This window comes from Maniola hyperantus, chromosome 20 (assembly GCF_902806685.2).
Source record: "Maniola hyperantus chromosome 20, iAphHyp1.2, whole genome shotgun sequence".
In the NCBI taxonomy this organism is placed as follows: Eukaryota; Metazoa; Arthropoda; class Insecta; order Lepidoptera; family Nymphalidae; genus Maniola; species Maniola hyperantus.
Genome location: NC_048555.1, coordinates 2148090 through 2159134, shown reverse-complemented (window position 1 = coordinate 2159134; position 11045 = coordinate 2148090). Strand labels below are relative to the sequence as shown.

At 37.9% G+C, this 11045-nt stretch overlaps 1 long non-coding RNA gene across 1 annotated transcript; it reads right to left on the bottom strand.

Moving 5' to 3' along the window:
- Positions 1-8333: 8333 nt before the first annotated feature.
- On the bottom strand, positions 8334-10385 carry LOC138403710 (uncharacterized). Its single transcript, XR_011237904.1, has 2 exons — positions 10150-10385; positions 8334-8930 (listed from the first exon to the last, which is right to left on the bottom strand). It is a non-coding gene; the product is annotated as an uncharacterized lncRNA (long non-coding RNA).
- Between the last annotated feature and the right edge of the window lie 660 nt (positions 10386-11045).

Here is an 11045-nt window from a genome sequence, read left to right as displayed (position 1 = left end):
CCAGTATCTCGATTTTATAATATGGGTATTGTTAAGGCACAAACACACATCCCCAACAACAGCGCCACCAACAACAATCTTTTAAACTGTCTACTCCAAATATGAATTGTTTGATGCAATGCAATCGCTAAGAACTCAGGTTAACCGTATCATGTTTGGTTTGGTAGCTTTTCGATAAGTAATAAAATATTAGATATTTATTATTACATTCAGTTACATTTAAGGTGCATAATATAAGGTAATTAGTATGTAAACTTATTCACTGTCTTAATGTCATATTTAACGTGTATTTAACTTCTTAAAATCAGATAAATGTTCATTTAAAAAAATATACTTTGGGTTTGCTTTATCCCTTCATAATTCAATTTTTAAAAATCACTTTAAGAGAAATTAAAAAATTAAAAATCAATTTTTAAATTAAAAACACACTCTTCTTTGCCATCCATAATTTAATTATTGTTTCAACTTTAAATAATATGTTCGACACCAATAAAGCAAAAATGAGGAGGAAAAATAAAATAAAATAAAAATATTTTTTATTCAATTAAACTTTTACAAGTACTTTTGAATCTTCAAATGCATCTACCAAAAAGGAAAAAGGAAAATGAAAAACACACTCTTCTCCGCTATCCATATTTTAACCATTGTTTTAATTTTAAATATGTTCGACATAATTAAGGCAAAATAAAATAAAATAAAAATAAAAATCTGTTTTAGAATACACAAGTGAAGTCCTTCCATATCCTTCCATACCCCACATGATATAGTTATCTTGCTTCAAATATTGAAAATAGGTAGGTACTAATTTTTAGTTCAAGACCACAATTTAATTTTTTGTGTGTGATGTAGGTACTAACCATATTGTGGATTAACCACATTTAGTGCAAAACTTTTTAATATAAAATATTTTGAGGCCTTGGGTCGGAGCGGCCTGAGAGGTGACCTGTAATGGCGGCACCACATGCTTACGGCCAAACAATATCCAGCAAACACCATAGAGTACTTTTACACACGTTTGGCTTGCAGCTACGGATCGGACGACAAGCGCTCCCAAGTCCCAAGCATACGCAAACACCCGTCCATAGAGTAAGATTATCAGTATCACCCATCCACGCACTTGCCAGTGTTTGTTGTTTGCTGTTTGTCGCGCGTTTGAAGCCATAGTAAAAATAATATGCAGTGCGACAAGTCTCTCTTGGCACTTGAATTACATTGACAGGGGGGCACTGTTGGAGAACAAAGGCTTAGAATATTCAAACAAGAACAAAGGGGACTCTTGAAGGCAACGTTTGTTCCGATTTTCGCCACGCGCCAAGATAGCCTTATCGCACTGTAAAACATTTTTTATTGAAAACCCTGCCCTCTAGTGGTGAATGGAAACGTAGCAGCACTACGTAGTAGTACATACAAATTCTGTGGTAGCAGCTTCTTTAAATTAAGCTATTGTTCACAAGATGGGAGTAGGGGTTCAAAAATATTACAATCAGAGCCGCGAATGAATTTTAAATAATTTAAACATCCTGCGTGGATTTCTTTACCCGCCTGCGACGAAGCCCCCGAGGTAGGGTTATGGGTTTGACTTGTATTTTACCAAATGACTACTCGAGGTTGTAATGTTGTAACCGTACAGCGTAGGTAACTACTGAAATCATGGAGTTAGGTTAGGAGGGACTTACAAAGTCAAGCGGTAGATACTTCACGCCAGAACAGCTTCTTACCCTGTACCAAGCGCTAGTTCGATCGTGCATGGAGTACTGCAGCCGTTTATGTGATGGCTATTCTAGGCAAGCGCGCTCCATCTTAAGCTTCATCATGGCTGCATCATCACCTACCTGATGGCAGCCAAGCGCTAGTCTAAAAAAAAACTACTTACTTCGTAGGTGCACTAGTAGGTAGGTACCTAGAAATTTTAAGTACCTACTAAGTAGGTACTTAAAATTTCTTTGAGTGAAGTAAATTACGCGTACCTATAAGTTGTAATGTTCTGCAGTGCAGACCGTAATGAAATCCAGTAGACCTACCCCTATGGTAGAGTGAACTAGAGTGAGGAAACCCTCGGTTTGGTCGAATCCGCGACAGATCGAGATGACAATCGCGGTAGGTATGGGGGGGACGCCCCGTACACCCGCACTCGCCCGCACCTGGTTAGCGCGGGGGTTGTGCGGGTGTGCGGGGCGTTCCCTTTCCGATAGCCATTTCGACCTGTCGCGTACTATAGGGGTGAAAGTCCTAGTCGTTTCATAGCTTACACCTACATAATATGACTTCCATTGCTACGGATGGATTGATTTTAATTTCGGCCGTTAGTGAAGATTATGTTGTGTAGGTACTATCATTAGGTAGGTAGGTACGTAAAACCATCTCTACATAGTATAAAATAAAGTCGCTTCCCGCTGTCTGTATGTATGAACGCGTAGATCTTTTAAACCACGCAACGGATTTTAATGCGGTTTTCACTAATAGATAGAGTGATTCAAGAGGAAGGTTTATAGGTATAGTTGAATATTAGTTTGTGTTAATTTGTTGAAATATGACGACATATTTGACCAAAATGTCGGAAGAAATCAAGCTTCCATCGAAAATTAACAAATATTACGCGCAACAAAACGAGACGGAGGCGGCGGTGGTCGCATTTGTAATATTAGTATGGAAGTGACACTACATAAGTATCTACACTGCCACCAATGCGAAGCCGGGGCGGGTCGCTAGTAGCCTATAATTAGATATGCACGTACGCTTCACGAGAGGCTTGGCAAAAAGGCCGCTGTCAGTGAATCACGTATTGATATTTAGATTCCGAGCAAGACAAATGCAGGTGTCGTATGCTTAGGTAAGTAAGGGTACATAGGTTCCTATTTGTAAATCTGTTCAATCCAAACTAAGAATACGAAATAGGAATGATTTTCCGCCATATTGGGATTTGATTCAATATACATAATTTCAAGTTGAGATCCCAAGATGCTCTAGAATGGTGATCTCGCATCGAAAAGCGCAGAGTTGGATGTTGCTATTACAAGCCGCTAACACCTAGGTAGATACCCAAACGGTACAAGAGCACAATACTTATGAGAGAGAGAAGTGAGAACATCTAATAAAATAGTATGGGGATGTTAGCTCCATAGGTCCGGCTAACACTATGGGGGTGTGAGGTAAGGGCAATCCAAATCGATATGAAAAGGGAATTGCATGACATAAATTGGTAAATAAATGCAGGGAAGGGTGGTGTCGCGTGTTTGGGGAACAGGCAACAGCGGACCGTGGGGTCGCGAATCTTAGGTTAAGTTTACTGCTAGGGCGATGGTAGGGTTGACTTTACTTTTATTTTTACTTTAAAACTAGCTTATGCTCGCGACTTCGTCCACGTGGACTACACAAATTTCAAACTCCTATTTCACCCCGTTAGTGAATTTTCAAAAATCCTTTCTTAGCGGATGCCTACGTCATAATAGCTATCCGCATGCCAAATTTCAGCCCGATCCGTCCAGTAGTTTGAGCTGTGCGTTGATAGATCAGTCAGTCAGTCAGTCAGTCAGTCACCTTTTCCTTTTATATATTTAGATTTAAAATAATAGGAAATAAGAAGGCTTTGGCCGTAGTCCACCATGCTGGTCAAGTACGTATTTGCAGACCACACCTTTGAGAACATTATGAAGAACACTCAGACATCCAGGTTTTCTTCACCGATAAAACGAGCAGAGGTGTATTTACAATAGGGGCCATGACCTCGGGGTCCTCGGGGCGTCAGACTGCCAGGGGCGGCGCGTATTTCGTAATTACTTTTTTTTATTTAAATGGCCAATCAACAGGTTACAATAAACATTAAACTATCCAAAAGAAAGAAATAGAATAGAATATATAGCGCATGTATTGCGCGTGTGTGACGCGTGTGTGGCACGTAAGTTGCACGTGTGTTGCGCGTGTGTTGCGCGTCCGTTCAACGGATAGGCCGTGAAAAGCTTTAGTATTTATAATAACTTTCTTCAATCATTTATAATCACTTTCGCATAATTATGATATTAGTATGGCTATTACTATGCATACTAATTAAATACGTACCTACGCCATGTCATTTGCAACCCTATTCCGGCAACGACATGGGGCTTTGAAGGTCATCAAGATTACAAATTGCATACGTACCGAAAGCCTTATCTGTGAAATTACGCAATAAAAGCTTTCAGTATAACACAAAGGGCCAGTTAAAAGGCTGGCAATACCAAATAAATCGGTAAATCCTACTCATTCATCATCATCACCATTCCAGCACCTTGGGACCGGAAAGTGCATCGGAAGATCCTCTACTAGGTGGACAGACGACATCAGGATCTCTCCTGGACTCCGCAGGAAGCCGCTGGATTTAGGCGGGCGCAAGACCGTGGCGTGTAGTAGAGGTCCATACAAGCCGTCCAGCACGGGTCTCCTCTCAGGATGAGAAAGTTCAAGGGCCATAGTCTGCCACGCTGGCCCAGTGCGAATGGGCAGACTTCACACATCTTTGATAAGATTACAACAACGAGAACTCTCAGGCATGCAGGTTTCCTCACGATGTTTTCCTTCACCGTCAAAGCAAGTGACATTTAATTGCTTAAAACGCATTGGAGCGTGAACTTCTATAATTTCCACTATCACAAAAAATATTAATTCAAAATAGCCGCCATCTAAATTAAAAAGTACAGTGCGACAAGGCTATCTAGGCGCGTGGCGAAAATCAGAACTAATGTTGCCGTCAAAATGTTCCCTTTGTTCTTATTTGAATATTCTAAGCTTTTGTTCTCCAACAGCGCCCCCCTGTCAATGTCATTCAAGTGCCAAGAGAGCCTTGCCGCACTGTACATACTTAATCTTGTACGATGGTATGGAGCCCTTCGTGTGCGAGTTCGTCTCGCACTTGACCGGATTTAATTTCCACACGCCCGCTAATGCCCGCCACCTGACCTCCGACAAACGACAAAATAAACAATAATATCGCCAATAAGTTGTTTCCATGAATCACACCATTAACACCGACCGGAGCGGCCCATAAACAAACATTATTCAAGGTCTCTTTCTAGTTTCTCATCATTTTGTCACGCTGCCAAGGATGTGAACATTAAAAAGTATATTACGAAAGATACAAACCACCACAGAACATCTATGATCTACTAAACAGTCTAGTAAACAGAAAGATAAAATTAGAACAACGCAAAAAAATATGAGAGAGGCTCAACGTGATGACTGGCGCTCGTTCTGTTCTTCGCTAGGATATGCAACATCACAAAGCGAAATATATCGCAAACTAAATTGGATAAAAGGTTATAGCTCTAAACCACACATAACCAACGAAAAATTAAATGAATTGCTAAATAATCTTGCACCCGACTCAGTGCCCCCTGAAGACCCGGTTTTTCCAACATATAACTCATGTATAGAAATTAAAATATCAATCCAGCCCCCCAATTGTGTAAGAATAACCATTTCATGGCCATCGCAATCGTCAAGAAATTCTGCCCTTTGATTGGTTGATTCGCTGTTTACATTTTTTCACAGCCAATCAAAGGGCAGAATTCTTGACGATTGCGATAGCCATGAAATGGTTATTCTTACACAATTGGGGGGCAGGAATTAGAAAAAACGTTACTTCGTAGTAAAGATACATCTCCAGGTTGCGACAATATCCCTTATTCTATGCTTAGATTTCTCCCAGAGAGCGGTAAACAGGTGTTATTATCACTTTTTAACCAATTTCTTGATAATGGCTTTATTCCTAGACAGTGGAGGGAAATTAAAATTGCTCCAATACCCAAACCGGGCAGAGACCCTAACTGCATTTCTGCATTGAGACCTATATCATTAATGTCGTGTTTATGCAAAACTTTTCATAACATTCTAATGCTAAGATTAGAATGGTTTATAGAAAGGAATGATGTATTATCTAACAAAACTACAGGATTCAGAAAATGCCGTTCGACCTTGGATAATCTCACTAGCTTAGTTTTATCGATACAATCAGGCTTTTCCGAAAAACAAATGACTATAGCCAGTTTTATAGATGTTGACAATGCGTACAACAACGTGGACATCAAAAGTTTGATGCACATAATGAACGACTTGGGTATTGGATCAAAAATGTGTACCTATCTTTACAATTTTCTTAAAGAACGACATCTCAAAATTTTTACCGAGGACGGTTTCATTTCTAGAAAAACTGGACGTGGCTTAGCCCAAGGAGACCCTATTTCTCCAATTTTATTTAATATTGCTACATCAAAAATTTGTAAGAATATTGCTAATGTTTCGATATCCCAATATGCAGATGATTTCATATTGTTTTGTACTTGTAAACAGATAATGGAAGGAACAAAAAAGTTACAAGCTGCACTGAAGATCTTTACAAAGCTACTTGGTAATATTGGCTTAGAAATTTCGCCCTCGAAAAGCAAGGTGTGTGTATTTCGATTAAGTAACACCCACGATGTAGTAGACTTAAAAATTGGGGAGACATCATTACAAAATGTAAATACTATCAAATATTTAGGGGTATGGCTGGGTAAATCCCTTAGATGGTCCAAACACATTAACGAAATAAAAAGTAAAGCGTCAAAATGTATGAATATTTTAAAAAAATTAGCAGGTTCAGGGTGGGGTGTACATCCGAGGCATTTGCGTCGCCTTTATATAGCGTTGATACGCAGTAGATTGGACTATGCGAGTTTTCTGTATGACAGTTCTTGCAAAACACACTTAAAAAAGATAGATGTCCTGCAAAATCAGTGTATGAGAATAATTGGAGGGTATCTCAAAACTACTGCTATACACGTTATGGAGTGCGATCTGAACTTACAACCACTATATGTTCGAAGAAGCTATCTGGCGGGCAAGTTTTTGCTAAAAACCAAATCGTATAAAGATAATCATGTAAGTAATGTATTAGATAATTTTTTTTGTAGTCAGGGAAATATGTATTGGCGAAATAAAAAAACGCCGTTATTAGTTAAACTATTAGAGGTACTTAATACAGTAAGTTTTAATTCGAGTCAACAGTTGGAAATATTTTCTTTAGATTTTTGGGTCAACAGTCTGGATTTGTCAGATATAGTAAGAATAAATATGGGTAAAGATATAAAATCTAAAAGGAGTCGTAATACAGTAATTTCAGTCGAATTGTGTAATGAGTTTTTAAATAATAGCTATTATCAATTTTATATTATTTACACAGATGGATCAAAAGATCACACTGGCGCCGGAGCGGCCTTTTATGACCCTCAAGCAAATATCTCTGTTAAATTGTCTATAAAATCCAACATAATAAGTATAATGTTTGTCGAACTGATTGCCGTAGCCGAAGCATTGTCTTACATAGAATCTCTGTCATCAGGTAATTATGTCATTATGACTGACTCTAAAAGCGCTCTGCAGTATTTAATCAAATGTACGTTGGGCTATCGAGGGGCACCGATAGCATTTAATATTTTGCAAACTATAAAAAAGCTGAAAAGCAATAAAAAAAATGTATTATTACAGTGGATACCTGCTCATATCGGCTTGATTGGAAATGAAATTGTAGATAAGTTGGCCAAAGAAGCTGTAGAAGAGGGTATTTCTTTTAATTGTACACCTTACTGGTCGGATGCTTTACATGTGGTAAAAAGGCATTGCCTTGGCATTTGGAGGGAACATTTCGATGAGATATCTTTGAGTAAGGGGATATGGTACAGGACTATCCAACCAACGATAGGACGGGTTTCGTGGATTGAATCTGCTGATATGAGCAGGGGTGACATTGTCACTGCCTTAAGACTTCGTGCTGGACACCTTCCGCTAAACACTTTTGGTTATCTAATGAAAAAGACATCTAGCCCGAATTGCTCGGAATGTGGAGTGAGAGAAGATATAAATCACATATTTTTGGAATGTACCCGCAATGAAGTCGAAAGGTTTAATTTTTTTATAAGGTAACGACACCAATTATGGACGGTTTAAGGACAAAAAAATATATATTTCAATATATCTCCTTAGATAAGAAACATATACAGTGAGAACTAAATGTAGCATGAAGGTTGGGTTTTCCTTTATGTAATTTAATTATAATAACTAGGCTAAGATAACTAGGTCAAATAAAATAATTAAAATATTCAAACTGTATTTAAAATATTCATTCAACCAATGATGTACAGTAAAAATCTGGTAATGGACACCCAATAATGAACAAGATCTAGTAATGGACGCCCATTAATTAACAAAATCCAGTTATGGACATCCAATTAATGGACAATGGACGGACAGATAGGTACCAACTTGTTTTTATATTTATGAAGCCAGCATGGTGGAGGATGCAATGGTAAAAATGAAGAACTGAGTTATGAGTATGATTCTTTCATATTTATTAACTAAAAACTAATTAGTCTGGTTTAGGCGACAAGTAAAATGCACTCTCATCTGTATTAAATATTCTATCAGGCTCTTCAAGCACCGACTTTAAATCTTTTTCCTGTAAATAATCATCGATTTCTTTAAACCATCTTTCTATGTCTTGTTCTGTTACATTGTCTCTCGCTGTAGTTAAATTTTGAGAAGTTCTTTCAGAAATTATAGGGTGTCGCTTTAAAAACAGACTATACCACTTCTTTCCTGGGCGATTGTTGACAAAAGGTGTTACTTGGCGTTTTTCCGAAATTATTCTTTGAACGCTGTCAAGCAGCTCATCTTTGGTTATCGGAATATGCTTTTCACTCATTAGTTCAACCCACAATTCTAATACACGTTCTTCATCTTTAGATAAATACGTGGCTGGACCCATGGAACACTCAAGCGGACTTTTTCCTGTTATTTTATTGTGTAATGTTACTCTTGGCACCCCAAATCTTTCAGCAGCTTTAGCAATTTTTTCCCCCTTCCTAACCGCTTCTATGGCGTTCCCCATTTGCTCGGGGGTGTAATTTTTCTTTGGTGCCATTCTATAAAGATAAAATACAAAATTAAAAGGTTTAAATATAACCCAGACGCCATACCCCCAACCCATCCTAATTTCTCTTTCCTGCTCCATCATCAAGCCCTGATCATCATATATCTATAATAATCTAATCATCGGGACTATTCTAATACCAACGACAACACAAGAGTAAGTTGTTGAGGAGTTGGGTGTTTCGAACCTTTAAATGATGCTGCAGATGAAAATAGCTGAGATTACATTACTGGTGGTAGGACTCTTCTTGCGGAGTTCGTCCGGGTAGGTACCACCGCGGTGTCCGTTATTCTACCGTGAAGCAGTATTACTGTGTTTCGGTTTGAAGGGCGCTGTACGCCGACGTGATTACTGTTCAAAATGAGACCTAAGAACTGTTGTCTCAGGGTGATGAGTGCAGTGCAGTGTGTCGTATGATACTGCAATGCAAAATTATGGGACGCACTGCATCTGACATGGGCAGGCGTATCACTTAACATCAGGTGAACGTCTTGCTCGTCTCATCATTCAATGATATTTAAAAAAAAAACTTAATCAACTAGGAAAAGAGCTAATAATCCTCAAAGGGCTGAACAGATTTTTATTAAACATAACATCCAACCGTCCACCATCATACATCATCATTCACCTTTCATCATCATTTACCATCTCGATAATTTCAGCTGTCAAACAGAAAACACCGCATCAGAATCGGTTCATTCGTTTATAAGCTACGATGCTCTAGACAGCTACACAGATACATATGTTAAACTTATAACAACCCTCGTTTCTTTCGTCGGAGGTTAAAAAATAACTGAAATAAAATTGATCTGTCCATCACTGGGAACTGTAGAATTCCAGTAATGAACATAATATGTCTATAACTGGGTATTCTTTAGTTTCCAATTATGGACATTTTATGTCCATTACTGGATTCTGTAGAGCAAAATAAAAATAAAGTAGTTACTTTGAAAGAGAAAATTGAGCATCGCACAATAAAGCTCAAATTCTAGAACAGACAAAAAAAAGTAGTTGTGACACAATGTTCATGATTGGTAAATGCTTGAAAAAAAAATCCAGTAATGTACATCATCAAATTCGCATTACAAATCAAAACTGTCCTGGCTTATTGCTGTGGATTATTTGGTCAATTTATCATACTACACATAAAATAATGTCTCATTTCTATACCACACCTCTATTAGAGTCTATAAACAAAAGTATTCACTTACTTCCTTAATGATTTCCTTAATAGAACTGGATTATTTGTGAACAACTCACTGCACACGAAACTAACCATTCGCCATTTTGAAACAAAATGGCCGAGGGAAATGATACGTCACCTTTTGACAGATGGGCTGTCAAAGTCTATGTTTAAGTGTTGCCAGAATTTAAAATCAAATTTGTACCCTTAATTTATAAACTTTTTTCTTTTTTTGTCCATTATTGGGGTGATGTACAACACTGGTGTCATTAACGTTAATGTTTAATTTAGAAATTAGGAATATTGGCGTTTGTAATAGCATTTTGGCCTCTCCATTATCGCGAGAGGCCAGAATGCTATATAAACTATTTAATTTAACTTTAAAACGAAGATAATTATTATACATACCTATTGTGATTTGTTACAAGGGTGACATGTTCTGATTGAACAAACCCTTTAATAAAGAAAAAAAAAAAAAAAAAAAATCTACTAAACAGTCTAAATACAAATGAAGAAAACTATTTAAAAAAACCAAAGGTAAAACCGAATGCTCAAGCTTGAAAGGAATATAAAAATACTTAGTCAGGTACCTATACCTAATGATTTATGATTTTTTTTTGTGGGCATCTCAGTCCTTTAGTCGGCCCCATGAAAGCGAATAAATAAATCGATTAAGTGCGAGTCGATCTCGCAGACGATGGGTTTCTTGTACAGTCCGTACAAGAAATCACACTTCATTTTTTTACCTTCGGATTCGGCCAAAGCCCAAAACCCATCATTTAGACCGAAGCCGAGAGTATTTTTTTGGCCGAAGTGACGCCGAAGGTTTGAAATGAAATAAAGAATTAAACATGTATATCTGTGGCAAGAGTAGCAGTATAGGCGGTATAGCAGTGGTTTCCCGCGCAATGTTCATTTCCACGG